Source organism: Macaca fascicularis, chromosome 1, assembly GCF_037993035.2.
Source record: "Macaca fascicularis isolate 582-1 chromosome 1, T2T-MFA8v1.1".
Lineage (NCBI taxonomy): Eukaryota > Metazoa > Chordata > Mammalia > Primates > Cercopithecidae > Macaca > Macaca fascicularis.
The window spans coordinates 164,766,267-164,786,254 of record NC_088375.1 but is presented as its reverse complement, the minus strand read 5'-3'; the positions used below and the strand labels follow the sequence as shown (position 1 = coordinate 164,786,254).

Here is a 19,988-nt window from a genome sequence, read left to right as displayed (position 1 = left end):
TCCATTATTTCTGATAGCTGTCCTATTATATTTTATTTCACAACTTCCAAGTGCTGATTGATAATAGTCATTTTTTTGGCATTATAATCTTTATGATAAATTATATCCATGGGAAAAAATTATTCCTGGTCAGGGCCAAGCAGAAAGTTATCCTAAGTGAAATTTGTTCTTAAGTTGCTATTTCACCAGAGAGCTGGGCAAGGTGGTTGAATAGGAACAGCTCCAGTCTGCAGCTCCCAGTGAGGCCAACACAGAAGGCGGGTGATTTCTGCATTTCCAACTGAGGTACCCGGTTCATCTCACTGGGACTGGTTAGACAGTTGTTACAGCCCACAGAGGGTGAGCGGAAGCAGGGTGGGGCACTGCCTCACCTGGGAAGCGCAAGGGGTCAGGGGACTCCCTCCCCTAGCCAAGGGAAGCCATGAGGGACTGTGCCATGAGGGATGGTGTACTATGGCCCAGACACTGCACTTTTCCCATGGTCTTCACAACCCACAGACCAGTAGATTCCATCAGCTGCCTATACCACATGGGCCCTGGGTTTCAAGCACAAACTGGACAGCCGTTTGGGCAGACACTGAGCTAGTTGCAGGAGTTTTTTTCATACCCCAGTGGCACCTGGAACACCAGCGAGACACAACCATTCACTCCCCTGGAAAGGGGGCTGAAGCCAGGGAGCCAAGTGGTCTAGCTCAGCAGATCCCAGCCCCACAGAGCCCAGGAAGCTAAGATCCACTGGCTTGAAATTCTCACTGTCAGTACAGCAGTCTGAAGTCGACCTAGGACGCTTGAGCTTGGTGTGGGGAGGGGTGTCTGCCATTACTAAGGCTTGAGTAGGCAGTTTTCCTCTCACAGTGTAAACAAAGCCACCTGGAAGTTCAGACTTTGTGGAGCCCACCTCAGTGCTGGAAAGCCACTGTAGCCAGACTGCCTCTCTAGATTCCTCCCCTCTGGGCAAGACCTCTCTGAAAGAAAGGCAGCAGCCTTGTCAGGGGCTTATAGATAAAACTCTCATCTCCCTGGGACAGAGCACCTGGGGGAAGGGGTGGCTGTGGGTGCAGCTTCAGCAATCTTAAACATTCCTGCCTGCCAGATCTGAAGAGAGCAGCAGATCTCCCAGCACAGCACACAAGCTCTGCTAAGGGACAGACTGCCTCCTCAAGTGGGTCCCTGACCCCTGTGCCTCCTGACTGAGAGACACCTCTCAGAAGGGGTCGACAGATACCCCGTACAGGAGAGCTCTGGCTGGCTTCTGGCATATGCCCCTCTGGGATGAAAATTCCAGAGGAAGGAGCAGGCAGCAATCTTGACTCTTCTACAGCCTCCACTGGTGATACCCAGGCAAACAGGGTCTGGAGTGGACCCCCAGCAAACTCCAGTAGACCTGCAGAAGAGGGGCCTGACTGTTAGAAGGAAAATTAACAAACAGAAAGCAATAGCATCACAATCAACAAAAACGACAACCATGCAAAAACTCCATAAACTCCATGTGAAGGCCACCAACAGTAAAGACCAAAGGTAGATAAATCCACAAAGATGAGAAAAAACCAGCACAAAAAGGCTAAAAATTCCACAAACCAGAATGTGTCTTCTCTCCAAAGCATCCCAACCCCTTGTCAGCAAGGGAACAAAACTGCATGGAGAATGAGTTTGATGAACTGACAGAAGTAGGTTTCAGAAGGTGGGTAATAATAAACTCCTCTGGGCTAAAGGAGCATGTTCTAACCCAATGCAAGGAAGTTAAGAACCTTGATAAAAGGTTTATGGAATTGCTAAATAGAATAACCCAGGTTAGAGAAGAACATAAATGACCTGCTGGAGCTGAAAAACACAGTACAAGAACTTCGTGAAGCATGCACAGTCTTCAATAGCCGATTTAATCAAGAGAAAGAAAGGATATCAGAGATTGAAGATCAACTTAATAAAATAAAGCATGAAGACAAGATTAGAGAAAAAAGAATGAAAAGGAATGAACAAAGCCTCCAAGAAATATGGGACTATGTGAAAAGACCAAACCTACATTTAATTGGTACACCTGAAAGTTACAGGGAGATTGAAACCAAGTTGGAAAACACGCTTCAGGATATTATCCAGGAGAACTTCCCCAACCTAGCAAGACAGGCAAATATTCAAATTTAGGAAATACAGAGAACACCACAATGGTACTCCTTGAGAAGAGCAACCCAAGACACATAATCGTCAGATTCACCAAAGTTGAAAAGAAGGAAAAAATGTTAAGGGCAGCCAGAGAGAAAGGTCGGGTTACCCACAAAGGGAAGCCCATCAGACATACAGCAGATCTCTCTGCAGATACTGTACAAGCCAGAAGAGACTGGGGCCAATATTCAACGCTCTTAAATAAAAGAATTTTCAACCCAGAATTTCATATCCAGCCAAACTAAGCTTCATAAGTGAAGGAGAAAATTCTTTACAGACAAGCAAATGCTGAGGGATTTTGTCACCACCAGGCCTGTCTTACAAGAGCTCCTAAAGGAAGCACTAAATATGGAAAGGAAAAACCAGTACCAGCCACTGCAAAAACAAACCAAAATGTAAAGATCATTGATACTATAAGGAAACTGCATCAACTAATGGGCAAAATAGCCAGCTAGCGTTATAATGACAGGATCAAATTCACACATAACAATATTAACCTTGAACATAAATGGGCTAAATGCCTCAATTAAAAGGCACAGACTGGCAAACTGGATAAAGAGTTAAAACACATCAATGTGCTGTATTCAGGAGACCCATCTCACATGCAAAGACACATAAGCTCAAAATAAAGGAAAGGAGGAAGATTTACCAAGCAAATGGAAAGCAGAATAAAATGGGGGTTGCAATCCTAGTGTGTGATAAAACAGACTTTAAACCAACAAAGATCAAAAGAGACAAGGAAAGGCATTACATAATGGTAAAGGGATAGATGCAACAAGAAGAGCTAACTATCCTAAATATATATGCACCCAATACAGGAGCGCCCAGATTCATAAAGCAAGTTCTTAGAGGCCTACAAAGAGACTTAGACTCCCACACAAATAATAGTGGGAGACTTTAACACTCCACTGCCAATATTAGACAGATCAACAATACAGAGAATTAACAAGGATAATCAGGACTTGAACTCAGCTCTGGACCAAGCAGACCTAATAGACATCTACAGAACTCTCTACCCCAAATCAAAAGAATATACATTCTTCTCAGCACCACATAGCACTTATTCTAAAATCGACCATATAATTGGAAGCAAAACACTCAGCAAATGAAACAGAATGGAAATCATAACAAACACTCTCTCATATCACAGTGCAATCAAATTAGAACTGAGGATTAAGAAGCTCACTCAAGCTGAGATCACGCCACTGCACTCCAGCCTGGGCGAAAGAGGGAGACTCCGTCTCAAAAAAAAAAAAAAAAAAAGAAGCTCACTCAAAACTGCACAACTACATGGAAACTGAACAGCCTGCTCCTGAATGACTACTGGGTAAATAATGAAATTAAAGCAGAAATAAATGAGTTATTTGAAACCAATGAAAACAAAGACATAACATACCAGAATCTCTGAAACACAGCTAAGGCAGTGTTTAGAGGAAAATTTATAGCACTAAATGGCCACAAGACAAAGCAGAAAAGATCTAAAATTGACACCGTAACATCACAATTAAAAGAACTAGAGAAGCAAGAGCAAACAAATTTAAAAGCTAGCAGAAAACAAGAAATAATTAAGAGCAGAACTGAAGGAGATAGAGACACAGAAAACCCTTCAAAAAATTAGTGAATCCAGGAGCTGGTTTTTTGAAAAGATTAACAAAATAGATCTCTAGCCAGACTAATAACGAAGAAAAGAGAGAAGAATCAAATGAAACAATAAAAAGTGATGAAGGGGAGATCACCACTGATCCAACAGAAATACAAACTACCATCAGAGAATACTATAAACACCTCTATACCAATAAACTAGAAAATCTAGAAGAAATGGATAAATTCCTGGATACATACATCCTCCCAAGACTAAACCAGGAAGAAGTCTAATCCCTGAATAAACCACTAACAAGCTCTGAAATTGAGGCAGCAATTAATAGCCTACCAACCAAAAAAAGTTCAGGACTAGACAGATTCACAGCGGAATTCTACCAGAGGTATAAAGAGGAACTGGTACATTCCTTCCGTATTTATATACACTATTCACAAATAGACCAGCAATACAGGTTTTAGCATTCAAGTGGTAAGAGAAGAATCTCTAGGAATATCTTACATAGAAGGAATAACTGTGTTGAGTCAGAAACAAGTTGAGTCTGATGCTATATTATTTTAAGAAGAAACAACTTACAGAAAAAGAATTTTTGAGTAATTTCTGGAAGATATAGTAAATATTAAAAAAGAGGAATACTAATTTGAAAAATGTTAACATATTTAATTGTGAAGTAATTAAAAGTAAAAGAAACAATGCATATAGAATCATAGACATGGTTTTTTTACCATGCTCATGGATAGGAAGAATCAATATTGTGAAAATGGCCATACTGCCCAAGGTAATTTATAGATTCAATGCCATCCCCATCAAGCTACCAATGAGTTTCTTCACAGAATTGGAAAAAACTGCTTTAAAGTTCATATGGAACCAAAAAAGAGCCCGCATCTCCAAGACAATCCTAAGTCAAAAGGACAAAGCTGGAGGCATCACGCTACCTGACTTCAAACTATACTACAAGGCTACAGTAACCAAAACAGCATGGTACTGGTACCAAAACAGAGATATAGACCAATGGAACAGAACAGAGTCCTCAGAAATAATACCACACATCTACAGCCATCTGATCTTTGACAAACCTGAGAGAAACAAGAAATGGGGAAAGGATTCCCTATTTAATAAATGGTGCTGGGAAAATTGGCTAGCCATAAGTAGAAAGCTGAAACTGGATCCATTCCTTACTCCTTATACGAAAATTAATTCAAGATGGATTAGAGACTTAAATGTTAGACCTAATACCATAAAAATCCTAGAGGAAAACCTAGGTAGTACCATTCAGGACATAGGCATGGGCAAAGACTTCATGTCTAAAACACCAAAAGCAACGGCAGCAAAAGCCAAAATTGACAAATGGGATCTCATTAAACTAAAGAGCTTCTGCACAGCAAAAGAAACTACCATCAGAGTGAACAGGCAACTTACAGAATGGGAGAAAATTTTTGCAATCTACTCATCTGACAAAGGGCTAATATCCAGAACCTACAAAGAACTCAAACAAATTTACAAGAAAAAAACAAACAACCCCATCAAAAAGTGGGCAAAGGATATGAACAGACATTTCTCAAAAGAAGACATTCATACAGCCAACAGACACATGAAAAAATGCTCATCATCACTGGCCATCAGAGAAATGCAAATCAAAACCACAATGAGATACCATCTCACACCAGTTAGAATGGCGATCATTAAAAAGTCAGGAAACAGCAGGTGCTGGAGAGGATGTGGAGAAATAGGAACACTTTTACACTGTTGGTGGGATTGTAAACTAGTTCAACCATTATGGAAAACAGTATGGCGATTCCTCAAGGATCTAGAACTAGATGTACCATATGACCCAGCCATCCCATTACTGGGTATATACCCAAAGGATTATAAATTATGCTGCTATAAAGACACATGCACTCGTATGTTTATTGCAGCACTATTCACAATAGCAAAGACTTGGAATCAACCCAAATGTCCATCAGTGACAGATTGGATTAAGAAAATGTGGCACATATACACCATGGAATACTATGCAGCCATCAAAAAGGATGAGTTTGTGTCCTTTGTAGGAACATGGATGCAGCTGGAAACCATCATTCTTAGCAATCTACCACAAGAACAGAAAACCAAACACCGCATGTTCTCACTCATAGGTGGGAACTGAACAATGAGATCACTTGGATTCAGGAAGGGGAACATCTCACACAGGGGCCTGTCATGGGGAGGAGGGAGGGGGGAGGGATTGCATTGGAAGTTATACCTGATGTAAATGACAAATTGATGGGTGCAGCACACCAACATGGCACAAGTATACATATGTAACAAACCTGCACGTTATGTACATGTACCCTACAACTTAAAGTATAATAATAATAAATAAATTTTAAAAAAAAAAGAAAAAAAAAAAAGAATATGCTAAAAAAAAAAAAAAAGAATCATAGACATGGTTTCTGAAAAAGCAGAAATTATAAACATTGGAAATCACTCTGATATCCACAGAATAACTGATGAAAAACCATGAAAATGGAAACCTAGAATATTGGAAAGTTAAATGTGGGAAGGAAAAAAATAAAGGATACTCCGAATCTTAAATGATTTATGAAAATTTCTTTTGTTAGTTTTTTGAGTAACATAAAAATTATGCAAATATATTGCTATATTTTTTCTATTTCTTTTAAACTTAAATGCACTTTTTCCTGATCTTTTTTTTTTTACATCTTTAAAATTTTATTTTAGGTTCAGGGGTACATATGCAGGTTTGTTACATAGGTAAATTGCATGTCACAGGGGTTTGAGGTGCAGATTATTTTGTCACCCAGGTAATGAGCATCATACTCAATAAACGGTTTTTCTATCTTCACCCTCCCCCCACCCACAACCCTTGAGTAGGCCCTGGTGTCTGTTTCCTTTTTTTCGTCCATATATACTCAATATTTAGCTCTCACTTATAAGTGAGAATATGTGGTATTTGGTTTTCTGTGCCTGCATTAATTCACTTAAGATAATGCCCTCCATTATGTATAATTATATATGTAATATTCTACATTTAGATCATAGAACACTACACAGTCATAAAGAACTCAGTTATGTCCTCAATGGTAGACTTTATTCTGTCTACCATTGATGGGCATTTAGGTTGATTCCATGTCTGATTCCAAGTCTTCACTTTTGTGAATAGTGCTGTGATGAAAATACACATGCATATGCCTTTATGATAGAATGATTTATATTCCTTTGGGTATATATCCAATAATGGGATTGCTGGATCAAATGGTCATTCTGTTGTAAGTTCTTTGAGAAATTGCCAAACTGCTTTCCACAATGACTAAACTAAGTTACCTCCCCATCAACAGTGTTTAAGTGTTCCCTTTTCTCCACAACCTTATCAACATCTGTGATTTTTTGACTTGTCATAATAGCCATTCCGACTGGTGTGAGATGGTATCTTATTATTGTTTTGATTTGCATGCTTCCCTCCCTCTTAAATCATGGAGGAAAATGTTTCTTAGAATCTCCTCCAGCAGAGTCCTCTTCCTATTCCAGTGGCCAGAACTGGGTCATAAGTTCATGTCCTAGTTGCAAAAGAAATTTGGAGAGTGACTATATGACATTTCTCGTCTGATGCAGGGCAGGTTCTACTGACAAGTAAAAAAGGTAGTTGCATGGGAAATAGCCATGGCTACTTTGGCAGATTACTTGTAAAGGTCCTTAGCCTCTAAAGTTCAAATTCTCCGACAGCTTCGTCACGGAATTATGCCTGTATAATACACCCATCAGGATATCGACAATCTAAGACCCAACTATGTAAAAGCACAGTTAGACCTCTGCAGATGGAAAATATTTGAAAAATAATAATAATTACAATAATTTTTAAAATACAAGTAAGAAAACAATACAGTATAACAACTCTTTACAAAGCATTTACATTGTATTATGTGTTTACATTGTATTAGGTTTTTAAAGCATACAGGAGGATGTGTGTAGGTTAGGTGCAACTACTATGCCATTTTGCAGAAATTAGAGTATCAGTGGATTTTTTTATGTCCATGAAGGTCATGGAACCAATTCCCCCAAGGATACTGAGCAATGATTATACACAAATATTAATACTCAGAAAGCCCAATATAACAAGTAATAACTTTTTCAATGAAATATAGACAGAAAACAATGAGCCTGACACATTGTCTGTGTGTCCTTGTGTATGCACACATGCATATGTATGTGTTAAAAGGGTCTTTTAGAAAAGAAACTTGGTGATGGTGGTGGTGGTCCTTGCCCAGTTATCTATAAGAGTTTTAAAACAGCTTAACTTGGCTTAACTATTTTTTCAGTGGCATTCAACATCTCTTCATGAGCATACAATGTAGGTTGCAATATGTTCTAATGAAAATGGGCATATTAGTAACTGATTATGTTTCTCATAACCTTTTGATCGAACTGCTACTACATGCATTCTAGGACCTTCAGCTCTGACAGAGTAGCCCCCCGCCCCCAGATATAATGTCATTGTTATTGCTTATAGGGCACCTTTTCCCCCACAAGGAGCTCAAAAGGTCTATCAAGCATGATCATATCTTTGCTATGTAATCATGAGTTAGGATTGCACAATAATTTTCAGTCAGTGGCAAATTCATGTACAGCATGAATAAATAATTGGTTCTGGTTATAAATTCAAGAAGACTATATAGAAAGTAATGAAATTCAGACTTCTCCTCAGTCTAATTAAACCCTTCATTAAAAGCAGTAGTGCAGTATTTGTCGTATAGCCAGTTGCTGTTATTAAGGTACAATTTTACAATTTATTCTTTCTGTTTTATTAACAAATATTCCTTACTGTATAAACAAGATGTATTCTTAAAAGGTTACTAATGAAGTTATTTCTTTGTACAGAGTCTTTTTTTTTGTATTGTGCATTAAACTAGAGACAATTATAGGAAAGAAAATTTTTTTCAATAAGACATCACAATATTAACGTAAACTGTTCACTGTTGAATATCTAAAAGGAAAAAATATTTCCTAAGGAAATCCTCAAAATATGTGACAGCTTAATGCAAATTATATATTTTCAATGTTTATCCTAATAATTTAAATACTGCAAGGAGGAATACCTTAACTGATAAATATTAACAAAGTGGTTTAAAAAATTAGGTCTTCCCAATATTCTTTTTCAAAATAATAGATGTTTAATTTGGTCACATGTCCTTTTGGAAGATGCCAGAAGCCAGTTTGGCTTTTTGTTGTTCTTGAGGGAAGTTGAGTTGAAATGCTGAAAAGCACATAGCAATCACAGCTGTGACGTTGGTTTAAGATATAGTATTAACTAAAGGAAACATTTGATCATAGAAATCATGTTTTATCTGCCATCAGACACTAGGTATTTAATGTTTCCTGGTTTATAACAACAATGAGGTGTTATAATGAGGTGTTCTCATATATGAGGTGTTCTCATAATGAGGTGTTCCACAAGTTTCCTTTATTTATTGATTGATTGATTTATTTGTGTGTGTGTGTGAGACGGCAGTTTCACTCTTGTTGCCTAAGCTGGAGTGCAATGGTGCGATCTCAGCTTACTGCAACCTCCACCTACCAGGTTCAAGAAATTCTCCTGCCTTAGTCTGCCAAGTAGCTGGGATTACAGGCACCCACCACCACGCCCGGCTAATATTTTGTATTTTTAGTAGAAATGAGGCTTTACCACGTTGGCCAGGCTGGTCTCGAACTCTTAACCTCAGGTGATCCACCCACCTTGGCCTCCCAAAGTGCTGGGATTACCAGTGTGAGCCACTGTGCCCGTCCTGAGTTTGCATTTTTGAAGGATATAAAATCCTGGGCCTTGCAGTCTTCAGTAACTGTGCTGTAAAGAGCAATTTATTTCTAAAATTTTATAATGTGCAGTATATTCAAAGAGATTAATTAATAACAAGAGAAGAACATGATTATGTGATAAAATTGACAGGTCTAAATCATAAAATCCAAATGTCCATTAAACATAGGACACAGACTAAGCAAAGTGAAAAAATTCTTTTTTTAAGTTTCATTAAGAGAGAGACATCAGACAGCAATAACTGGGAGAAGTTTTCCTGTCCTTGTGCCATGAATAGCCAGTAATTGGAAAGAGTGAGCACATTTGAAAAACAAGTTAAAAACTGGAATGCGTAAGTCCATGCCAAAAATTTGCAGAATCCTGAGTCAGCAAATCCAAGTTACTGCTCTGGAAATTTATGGGAAAACAACATTCCAGCCAAATTTATGTGGCTTCAGAGGTAATCATACATTTAAATGGATAAAATCTCTGAATCTGATAGAAAGAAAATCATAGATTGTACAATTTTATCAAAGTGACAGATGTACCAAAATATTGCATAAATTCCATCACTGCTTCAACTGGAGTATTTTCCAACTTTGCAATTGGATAAATGCTGTAAAGTGATAGCATAATAGGAAGGACTTAATTTTAATAAATGCAACCAAAACGACAACATTGAGAGCAAATGTCTCTGGATTCCAGCAGTATTCCTCATTATTTGAAATAATATATACATATAAATAGTTAAGGATTTCAAATAATACACACATATAAATAGTTATCTAGTGGCAATTTTATAATAATAAATATTCTCAATCCTTAATTTATCTGTTATATCTTTATTCAAGGTCTGGAAACTTAAATATTAGACTTTAAGAACAGGCATAGAATAGGGTTGATAGACTATGTCTTGTCCAAATCTGGCAAGTCAGCTTTTGTAAATAAAGATTTGTTGGAACAAAACCATGTCTATATGTTAACATATCATGTAACATAACAATGGTAGAATTGAGTAGAGCCAGAGACCATAAGGACTGCAGAGCCTGAAACATTTGCAATGTGGCCCTTTACAGAGAATGTTTGCTGACTCCTGGCATAGACTATAGTGAACTGTAGAGCATATATTTTTCATAAAAACATTCATATTTAAACAATGGTCAAGCCAGACAAAACAGGCCAGATTCAGATGACTGGCCAGTGCTGGAAAAAGAGATGAAGATCCTGTGTCAGCACTGTCACTAATTTTCTGTGTGATATGGAGCAAGTCACCAATTCTCCTCTAGTGAGAAGGGAGTGTCTCCCTTTGCTGAGGTTACAGTACATAAGGCCAAATGGCAAAACCACATCGTCTTTAAGGGGAATGTAACACTAAGCCAGAGAACTATGTCCAAAATAATCATAAATGCAAGGAGAGCCTGAAGTGAATATTGGGAGCAGAGGTGCAGAGCCTAACAGGTCAGAGTTTCAAGCAGACAAATGAGGATGATCCAATCTAATATTAATACTCATAATAACCTACTTAAATATACCCAGGCCTGTGTTTTCATAAATTAAGTATGTATATGCAATCATAGACTGAGATACACAAGAACTGTTTCATCTTCCATGAAATGAAGTTTTGGTAGAAAACTTCTGGCAAAGTGTGCTTCTAGTCTAAGAAATGTCCTGCAGGAAAGAAAAAAAGAAAAAATTCCTTGGTTACATAAACAGGAAATAGTCTAAACTATTTCCATCTGTTAGAAATTCACAACGAACATTTGTATATTTTGTCTGAGAAGTCCTGCCAATAAGAAGCTTAACATTTTTTTCAACAAGCTTTGCCAAAATGTACTGGCCATCTGAAATTTTTTAAAAATCATGCAACACCTATAAATCCTTAGAAAAACTTTAGACAACACTTTCTTAGACAATCTCTAAAGCGTTTTCAAACTCTGAAAGCTTTCACTATGTATTTTAATGTCTAACACAGAGACTATTTATCATGTGTCAAGCACTATTTACATGAGTTACCTATATTAACTATTTTAATCACAACAATAACCCTATAACATAGGGATTCTTATTATCATTCTTATAGATGACAAAACTGAGGTTCAAAGATGTTATTTAGCTTGTTCAAAGTCAAACAGCTAGTGAGTGGTGGAACCAGGATTCAGACCCAGGTAGTTTGAGTCCAGGGTCTATTGTCTTAGCTACTATATATATATATAGTTTTGTTGTTGCACTTCAGATATTCAGAGAAGTAAAAACTACCTAAAACATCTCACCTAGTATTTCTTTTATTATTTGAATTTTTTAAAAACCTATTATTGGAAATGTCAGGAAGTTAACACAAGATTTGAACATACAGAGATTGGGCACTTTGGCTTTATCTGCCTTTAGCCCCATGCATATTCCATGATAAGTGAACTAATGTATCCTCATTATACTATTCATTAAAATAGGCCTATCAGGATTTCTCATTGACCACTGTTAATTAATTGTAGCTGCCCCCTTGGCAACTATCAATTAATTATAGATGCTTGATAGAAATTGAGTGGTTTCTCTTTGTAAATATTCTAGAATTCCAGCTTCTTACTGGTAAAGAATCATTCATTCATGCCTGTGTAAATATCTTCATTTAACCGTCATTGGTTGAGAAGCTATTTATGTTGTGAATAACATTGGCAAGTTACTGCTCTAATGGACTTTAAATCTAGCAGAGGGGGAAAAACAACAAGTAAACAAATAAAAACTAAGATATTTTCAGTGGTCGTTAATAAGAAAATAAAATAGGGTAATATATAAAATGAAGGCAGGAAGGATAGTTTATTTTGGTTGGTGGAAAATGGACTAACATATGAGCTGAGATGAGGAAAAGGGACTGGCTATGAGAAGATTTACAGGAAGAACATGCAGGCAGGAGCAACAGCAATAATAAAAGTAATGATTTAGAAATTTTACACATTTCAACCATTTTACATGTATAATGTGACTATAGATTGGTAAATATTTAATACAACCATTTTTATTAGAACTTTTCTCCTTAAGGTAACTGAGTTAATATGCAAATGAGTCTCAATAATCAGCAAGATATTTGGTTCAGAGGGATGAAGTTCAAATAGTTAGCATTACTGATGGAGAATGTGTGCCAAACTTGTGATCAAGTCCTAATATTTGCTCCCTGACCTACAGTAGTGATCATATCTTCAAGTTCAGCTATTTGTATAAGGAAATCACACCCATGAACTTCCATGTGGGGAAAGGGAGATAGGCCCCAGACCCACCCGTGCTTACTTTCACCAAGAAGGAGTAGAGCCAATGAGGGCATTCCTCAAGTAAGCTAGTTTGAATAGCTAAGGGAAAGCCACGTGGGAACCCACCTAGTAGCATAAGGAGGTAACAAATGGAGGTAAGATGCTTACTTTTCTGACAATCAGTAAAGAGAGGAGACATTTGACAATGTCTGGAGACATTCTGATGGTAACAACTGTAAAGAGTGCTGCTTATATCTAGTGGGTACTTTGTATGCTGCTAAAGATCTTAGAGTGCACAAGATAATCCCCCACAACAAACAATTATCCCATACAAAATGTCAGTCGTGCCAAGGTTGAGAAACACTACATCCCAGAAATTTCCTTTTCCATTCATGAGAGTATGACAATAGACTTTTCTGCAACACACTCTAATGGGAAATTTTAGAGCTTCTTCACTTTGGACCAAAATCTTTTACATCCTTTGAGGATGTATTACATATATAAGATTATGTGCCTAACGCTATCTCGAGCTACAATCTCAAAAAAATCTGTTGATTATATCTCAACTTCAGAATTACTCTTTCAGTATTTTCATTATTTCTCTTTACATTTGCAAGTACATGTGATTTTTATAACAAGTTTCTCTAAAAACCAGCTCAAATGTCACTTCTTAAAATTATCCCTAATTACTGAACTGTTCGTTATTCCTTCTTCTGTGTTCCTAGAGCAATCTATACATACTTTTATCGTGGCACTTATCATTCTATGAAGTAATTATTCATTTAAAGGTCATTCCCATTTAGAAAATAAGCCCTTCAGAGTAGAGGCTGTGTAGGATGTGCAAAACATCCTACAATGCACACGATAGTCCCCTATGTCAAAGAATTAACCTGTCCAAAATGTCAGTAGTGCTGAGGTGGAGAAACCCTGCGTCTCCGGAATCTTTGTAACTCCAGTACCCACAGGGCGCCTGCCACAAAGAAGCACATTACAGGAAGGAATGAATGAATGAATGATTGCTCACAAAGAACACTACTAACATAAAATCACCATGAGTTCTATTTTATTTTTTTGAGAAAATCTTACTTGTTTGTATGCTCATTAAATTAAAACCCTCTTACATATGTTCATCTAAAGGAACTTTTTTTGGACAATTCGACAGAATGATTACAGTTTAGCAACTGGCACATAAAGAAGAAAAGTAATAGACTGTGTTATGGGCTGTCTAAAATCTTGTGGGTAAGTGAAGACAGTCAAACTTAGAAGAGTGAAATATAGCAAATAATACTGAATGCCATCTCTAAAAACAGAAATAAGAATATAATATTTTTAAAGGTATAAAATAGGGAAACAGCAGAAAGACAACTTCAAAAGTAGAAAATGTAATGACAGAATGAAACTATAGTGATAATAATTAAAAACTGGTGGAAACTAGGGTCATATAAATAAAATGAGATAAAATTAAAATGGAAGAAATGGTATTTTAAATAAAATAAATAAGCTTCAGGAAATGGGTCATAAAACCCTATGGGACAGCTTTTCTTTCCCCCAGAACAAGCAAAAGAAAAGAATTGTTGCCCATTCAAAAGAATGTCAAAGGAATAGTAGAAAGCTACATTATAAATTTTAAAATATAGTTTCTTGGGCATGAAGTTATGAACCAAAGGTTTCAAAAGCAATAGAAAAAGACTTAGAGGTGGAATAGGAATCAATCAAATTTAAACTACACTAACATAAAAGTAAGAAATATATATATATTTTTATACATTGTCTTAAGTGCCACCAGGCCCTCAGAGATAGGAAATGTTTCAGGCTCAAGTATTCAGTTCCGTGGTTGTAGTACACAAGCAGCCAAATGTATCTGCTAGATACATTAGCAAATAAATATGACTGTGTTCCAATAAAACTTTATTTACAAAAACAAGAGCGTGAGGAGGGAAGATGGCGGACGAGAAGCTGCCGCCTGGGTGGGAGAAGCGCATGAGCAGCCCCCTCGGCCGAATGTACTACTTCAACCATATCACTAACGCCAGCCAGTGGGAGCCGCCCAGCGGGAACAGCAGCAGTGGCGGCAAAATCTGGCAGTGGGAGCCCGCCAGCATCCATTGCTCGCACCTGCTGGCGAAGCCAGTCAAGGCGGCCCTCGACCTGACAGCAGGAGATCACCCAGACCAAGGAGGCGGCCCTGGAGCTGATCAGCGGCTACATCCAGAAGATCAAGGCAGGAGGGGAGGACTTTGAGTCTCTAGACTCTAGACTCACAATTCAGCGACTGCAGCTCGTCCAAGGTCGGGGGAGACCTGGGTGCCTTCAGCAAAGGTCAGATGAAGCCATTTGAAGACGCCTGGTTTGCGCGGTGGACGGGGGAGATGAGCGGGAGTGTTCACGGATTCTGGCATCCACGTCATTGTCCACACGGAGTGAGGGTTGGGGCCCCAGGCCTGGCCTCGGAGCGGGGCAGGGCGGCTGGGCCCACCTGCTTCCCCGCTGTCTGCTGGCCCGTGGCCGAACCCTCCACTCCCTGCCACCATCACACAGTATTTATTGTTCCCAAAATGGCTGGGAGGGGGACCTTCCAGATTGGGGTCCCTGGGGTTCCCCACTCCCTGTCCATCCCCAGTTGGGGCTGCGACCACCAGACTCTCCCTTAAGGAGCTGACTTCAGCATGGGTAGGAGGCTCGCAGACCTAGGGCAGTGTGGTGGGAGGGGTGTTCCAAGGAGAAGATGTGGTCAGCAGAGCCGCCCCATGGCCCACCAGGTCCTGGAGGCAGATGCAAAGGCCCAGAGTTGTTTCTAGTTAAGCCACGCTTCTCTGTTCAGTAGCAAAAGCAAACACTTGTGGGCCCAGCTGTGGGCCCTCTGAGCCACTGTGCAGCACCCTTTCACCCCCAATTAAATCCGGAACCACAAAAAAAAACCACCAAGAGTGCCAGATAGATTTGGGCCTGCTCTGTTTTGGAAAGTAAACATTGGCAAATTTTAGTAGATCTAAATTGAATAATCAGTGTGTTTAGGAGTCTGGAAACACTATTATACAAGGGATTTAAGAGATCATTAATATTTAACCTATAAAAAGATAAGTCCTATTACTAATAAAATATTCCTTAAGACACTGAAGCATAAGATATCACTCATTTCTTCTTTTAATAAAATTAGTTTTGTCTTGGGCCTCAACCACTAGACTGGCAAAAAATCTACTCTCAGCTTTATATCATACCTCCTTGGACATCAGTGAGAACTACAGAATTCAGAGAATCCCGGAAATTGCCAAAGGACCTCTGGTCTTTAGCTTATTATGGTTCTCACTAGAATACATGTTGCCTAGAACTATACAGTCAAGTCAAAAGCAGGTGACCTACTCTTCCTATAAGCATTTCTTATTCACTTGCCACACTTGGCTACTTGGTCCTTCCCCTGGGCCCGCAATACTTTGGTGCTTATTGTTTGTTTGCCACTCCATATTCCCAGGCTCAGAAGATGATCTAATTCTCTCCTCCTGGGCCCCAACTATTACCCAACCCCCTTTCCCTAGAAGCACCTATTCAGTGGTATAGATTTAGTGAGAGGTGTAGCAGATGTTCTTATAACATTGGCCAAGGTTTCACAACTATCTTTGGACTGCTGGTGGTCCCACACAGGACGTTCTGGGCATCTTGAAACATATTTTAAGATCGGAGGGGAGAAAGGAGACTGATAGATTTGAAAAAACTAACAATTCAAGAAAGTGTGTGATAAACTCCAAGTAAATGATGCAAAAGGAAGAAAATGGAATGTGGATTAAAAAGGAGGGTTCGTTTTCAGGTAGAGTAGATAAGATTTTATTCCTCGAGTCTTTATTTCCAGTGAAGACTTTTTGCCTGAGCTCCAGACACACACATACACACACACACACTTTTTCCTGATATAAGTGTCTTGCATTCACCTCAAAGCCAAGACAGTATTTAAAATACAATCCATTACATTCAGCCTATCTCCACCTTAGATTTATTCCATTCTAATATTCTCTCACTCCGATTCAACTGAGAGCCTATCTTTAATTTTTTCCTCTCCTTTACATCTGACATCCAGTCAGTCATCATTAATCAAGTCATGTCTTTTTCCAAAGCATCTCTCCTATCTGCCACCACATTATTCATATTGCCATTGCCTTATTTCTGACCCCAATTATATCCCACATGAATTTCAAGACAGTCTGTTATCTGGCCTTATGGCTAGCATATCCTCTCCACATTCCCCATGTCATTCCAAGCTGCTGATGTGAGCTTTCTAAAATAAAAACCTGGTATATTTTTCCTACCTGAACCTTAAAGCCTTCCATTGCCTTCAAGCTAAAACTCAAATTCCTTGGCTTGACACAGGAGATAACCTCATGATCTAGTGCTTACCTACATATTATTTCTTACATCCTATCATTTTTCTTATTTCTTATCAATTTTTACATTCTTTCTTTATTTTTTTTTTTATTTTTTTTGAGACGAAGTCTTGCTCTTGTCCCCCAGGCTGGAGTGCGATGGTGCTATCACGACTCACTGCAACCTTCGCCTCCCAGGTACAAGCAATTCTCCTGCCTCAGACTCCCGAGTAGCTGGGATTACAGGCACCTGCCACCAGGCCTGGCTAATTTTTGTATTTTTAGTAGAGACAGGGTTTCATCATGTTGGCCAGGCTGCTCTCGAACTGCTGACCCCAGGTGATCCGCCTGCCTGAGCTTTCCAGAGTGCTGGGATTACAGGTGTGAGTCAACACACCCGGCACATTATTTCTTACTATTCCTACTAAACTGCAGTTCCTTGAATGGACCATGATCTCTTCCATCCCACCTATTGATGTTTTCTCCTGAAATGACCATCTCCCCTGACTCTGTAACCTCATCAGCTCCTCCAAAGTAAAGCTTCAGTAAAGCCTTCCATTTTCTATTCCTACCTCCCTACTGAAAAAGTACCTCTCCTTTTTGTTCTTTAGCAACCTACATGTATGATTTTTATGGCAAATACCATATTAGTAGAAATTATTCATTCCATTTATAATTTATCTTGATTATGAATTACTTAATATTGGGGACAACACCTTTCATCTTTTTTTTTTTTAATTTATTTATTATTATTATACTTTAAGTTGTAGGGTACATGTGCATAACGTGCAGGTTTGTTACATATGTATACTTGTGCCATGTTGCTGTGCTGCACCCATCAACTCGTCATTTACATCAGGTATAACTTCCAGTGCAATCCCTCCCCCCTCCCCCCTCCCCATGATAGGCCCCGGTGTGTGATGTTCCCCTTCCTGAGTCCGAGTGATCTCATTGTTCAGTTCCCACCTATGAGTGAGAACATGCAACACCTTTCATCTTTAAAACCCTGAAACTTTAAAGAAAATAGAAAATCAACGTATTTTTATTATTGAATAAATGATTTTGAGTGATAAATGGGTAAAAGCATATTGAATAGAAGAAAGAACATTAGCAAAAGATTAAAACTTCTAAAACTAATCACCTCAAAATTACCACTAATCTCCATGTTGTCAAATTAAGTGGTCAGTTCTCAGATCTATCAGCAGCTTTTGTCACAATTGGTCATAGCATCCACCTTGAAATACTATTCTTACTTGGCTTCCAGGACTCTACACTCTTCTTATTTTTTCTCCAATGTCCCTAGTCACTTTTCAGTTTTATTTATTTATCCTTCATATCCATTTAGACCTATTGTCTTTTCATCTACATTTATGCCCTTGATGATCTCATATTCTCAAGACCTCACAATAGTATTTTTTCTTCAACTATTATAGGTAAATGCGCAAACTGGCCCAGTTGGAAAGACTTGACCTAGGCAGTAATGAATTCAGTGAGCTGGTAAGCTGGTATGCTACCATGCTCAAATTATGTCTTTCCTAGACTTTTTTCTTGATGTCTAGGCTTGTTTATGCAACTGCATGATTAACATCTCTAGTTGACTCTAGAGTAGAAATTTCCAACTGAACACCTAAAACTGAACTTCCAGTCTACCCAAAACCCTGCTCCACCTGGTCTTCCTCATCAGTCACTTGCAACTCCATCCTTCTAGTTGTTCAGACCAAAACACACCTTTAGTCACATTCAAGTCTCATTCCCCACAGCTGACTCATCAAGAAATTTAGTCCTCATCTTAACTATATCCAGAACCCAACCACATCTCAACACTTTCGCCACTGCTTTATTTATGGCCACCACTGTGGCCATAAATTTCTTATAATAAGAAATAAGAAAAAAAATGGATTTGGTCCAAGCCACCATCACCTCTTATTTGACTTATTACATTAGCCTCCTATTTGATCTTCCTGCTTCTACTGTTGTTCCCCTCAGTCTGTTTATAAGCCTGCAATCACAGATATTCATTTCAGAAACATCTTTCATAAAAACCTTTCAGTGACCCCCCCATCCTACTCAGAATCAAAGCCAAAGTCTCTACATTGTGCTGTAAGATCCCATATTATGCAACTCCCCATTACATCATCTCTTTACTCCTCCCTCTCTCTCTCTTCTTTAGCCATACTGGTCGCCTAGGATGTCTTCAAGCAAGTAAGATGTCCCTGCTTTAGAATCTCCATATTAACATGCTTTTTCTTTTTCTTTCAGCCTTGGCTCCAATTTCATATTCTCACTGAGGCCTTACCTGATCACCCTACTAAAAATTAAATCCTTATATGTATTATCCCTATCTACCTCCTCTGCTTAATTTTTCTCCGTAGCACTTGTAACCTTTTAATACATTATTTTATTTTATTTTATTATTTTGTTTACTCTCATTCTTCCCTGCTGGATGTAAAGTCCTTTGAGGGAGGAATTTTTAGCTGTTTTGTTCTCTGCCATACCCCAGATCAGCGCATGATACTCTCTTAATAATAGTTGCTGAGTGAAGAAAGAGTACACACTTTTTATTTTATTTTATTTTATTTTGCATTTCTGAGTATCTCTGATAGTGTCTGGATTGCAGTAATATTTCCTTTAAGGTTCATAAAAGCCCTGTAAAGTAATTTCTACATCCATTTTAAATGTGATAAAACTAAAATTTATAAGATTTCAGTCAATGGTGTCTCAAGAATTCCTGTATAGGCGGGACTTAAGGACAGAATTCTGATTAGTGGGGACATTAAAAAAAAACTTTCAGAAATTTTATATTTTCTCATAGTGTACGTTTACTTGAGAGTGCTTTGAGAAATGCTGACTGTATGTGG

The 19,988-nt window shown here is 38.4% G+C and overlaps 1 protein-coding gene and 1 pseudogene across 17 annotated transcripts in view; both read left to right on the top strand.

The window, feature by feature from the left end:
* The window catches only part of LRRC7 (leucine rich repeat containing 7), a 553,605-nt gene that overhangs the window by 337,023 nt on the left and 196,594 nt on the right, over nucleotides 1–19,988 (top strand). The gene's annotated exons all lie outside the window — the stretch shown is intronic.
* Nucleotides 14,686–15,316, top strand: LOC135968738 (peptidyl-prolyl cis-trans isomerase NIMA-interacting 1 pseudogene; annotated as a pseudogene).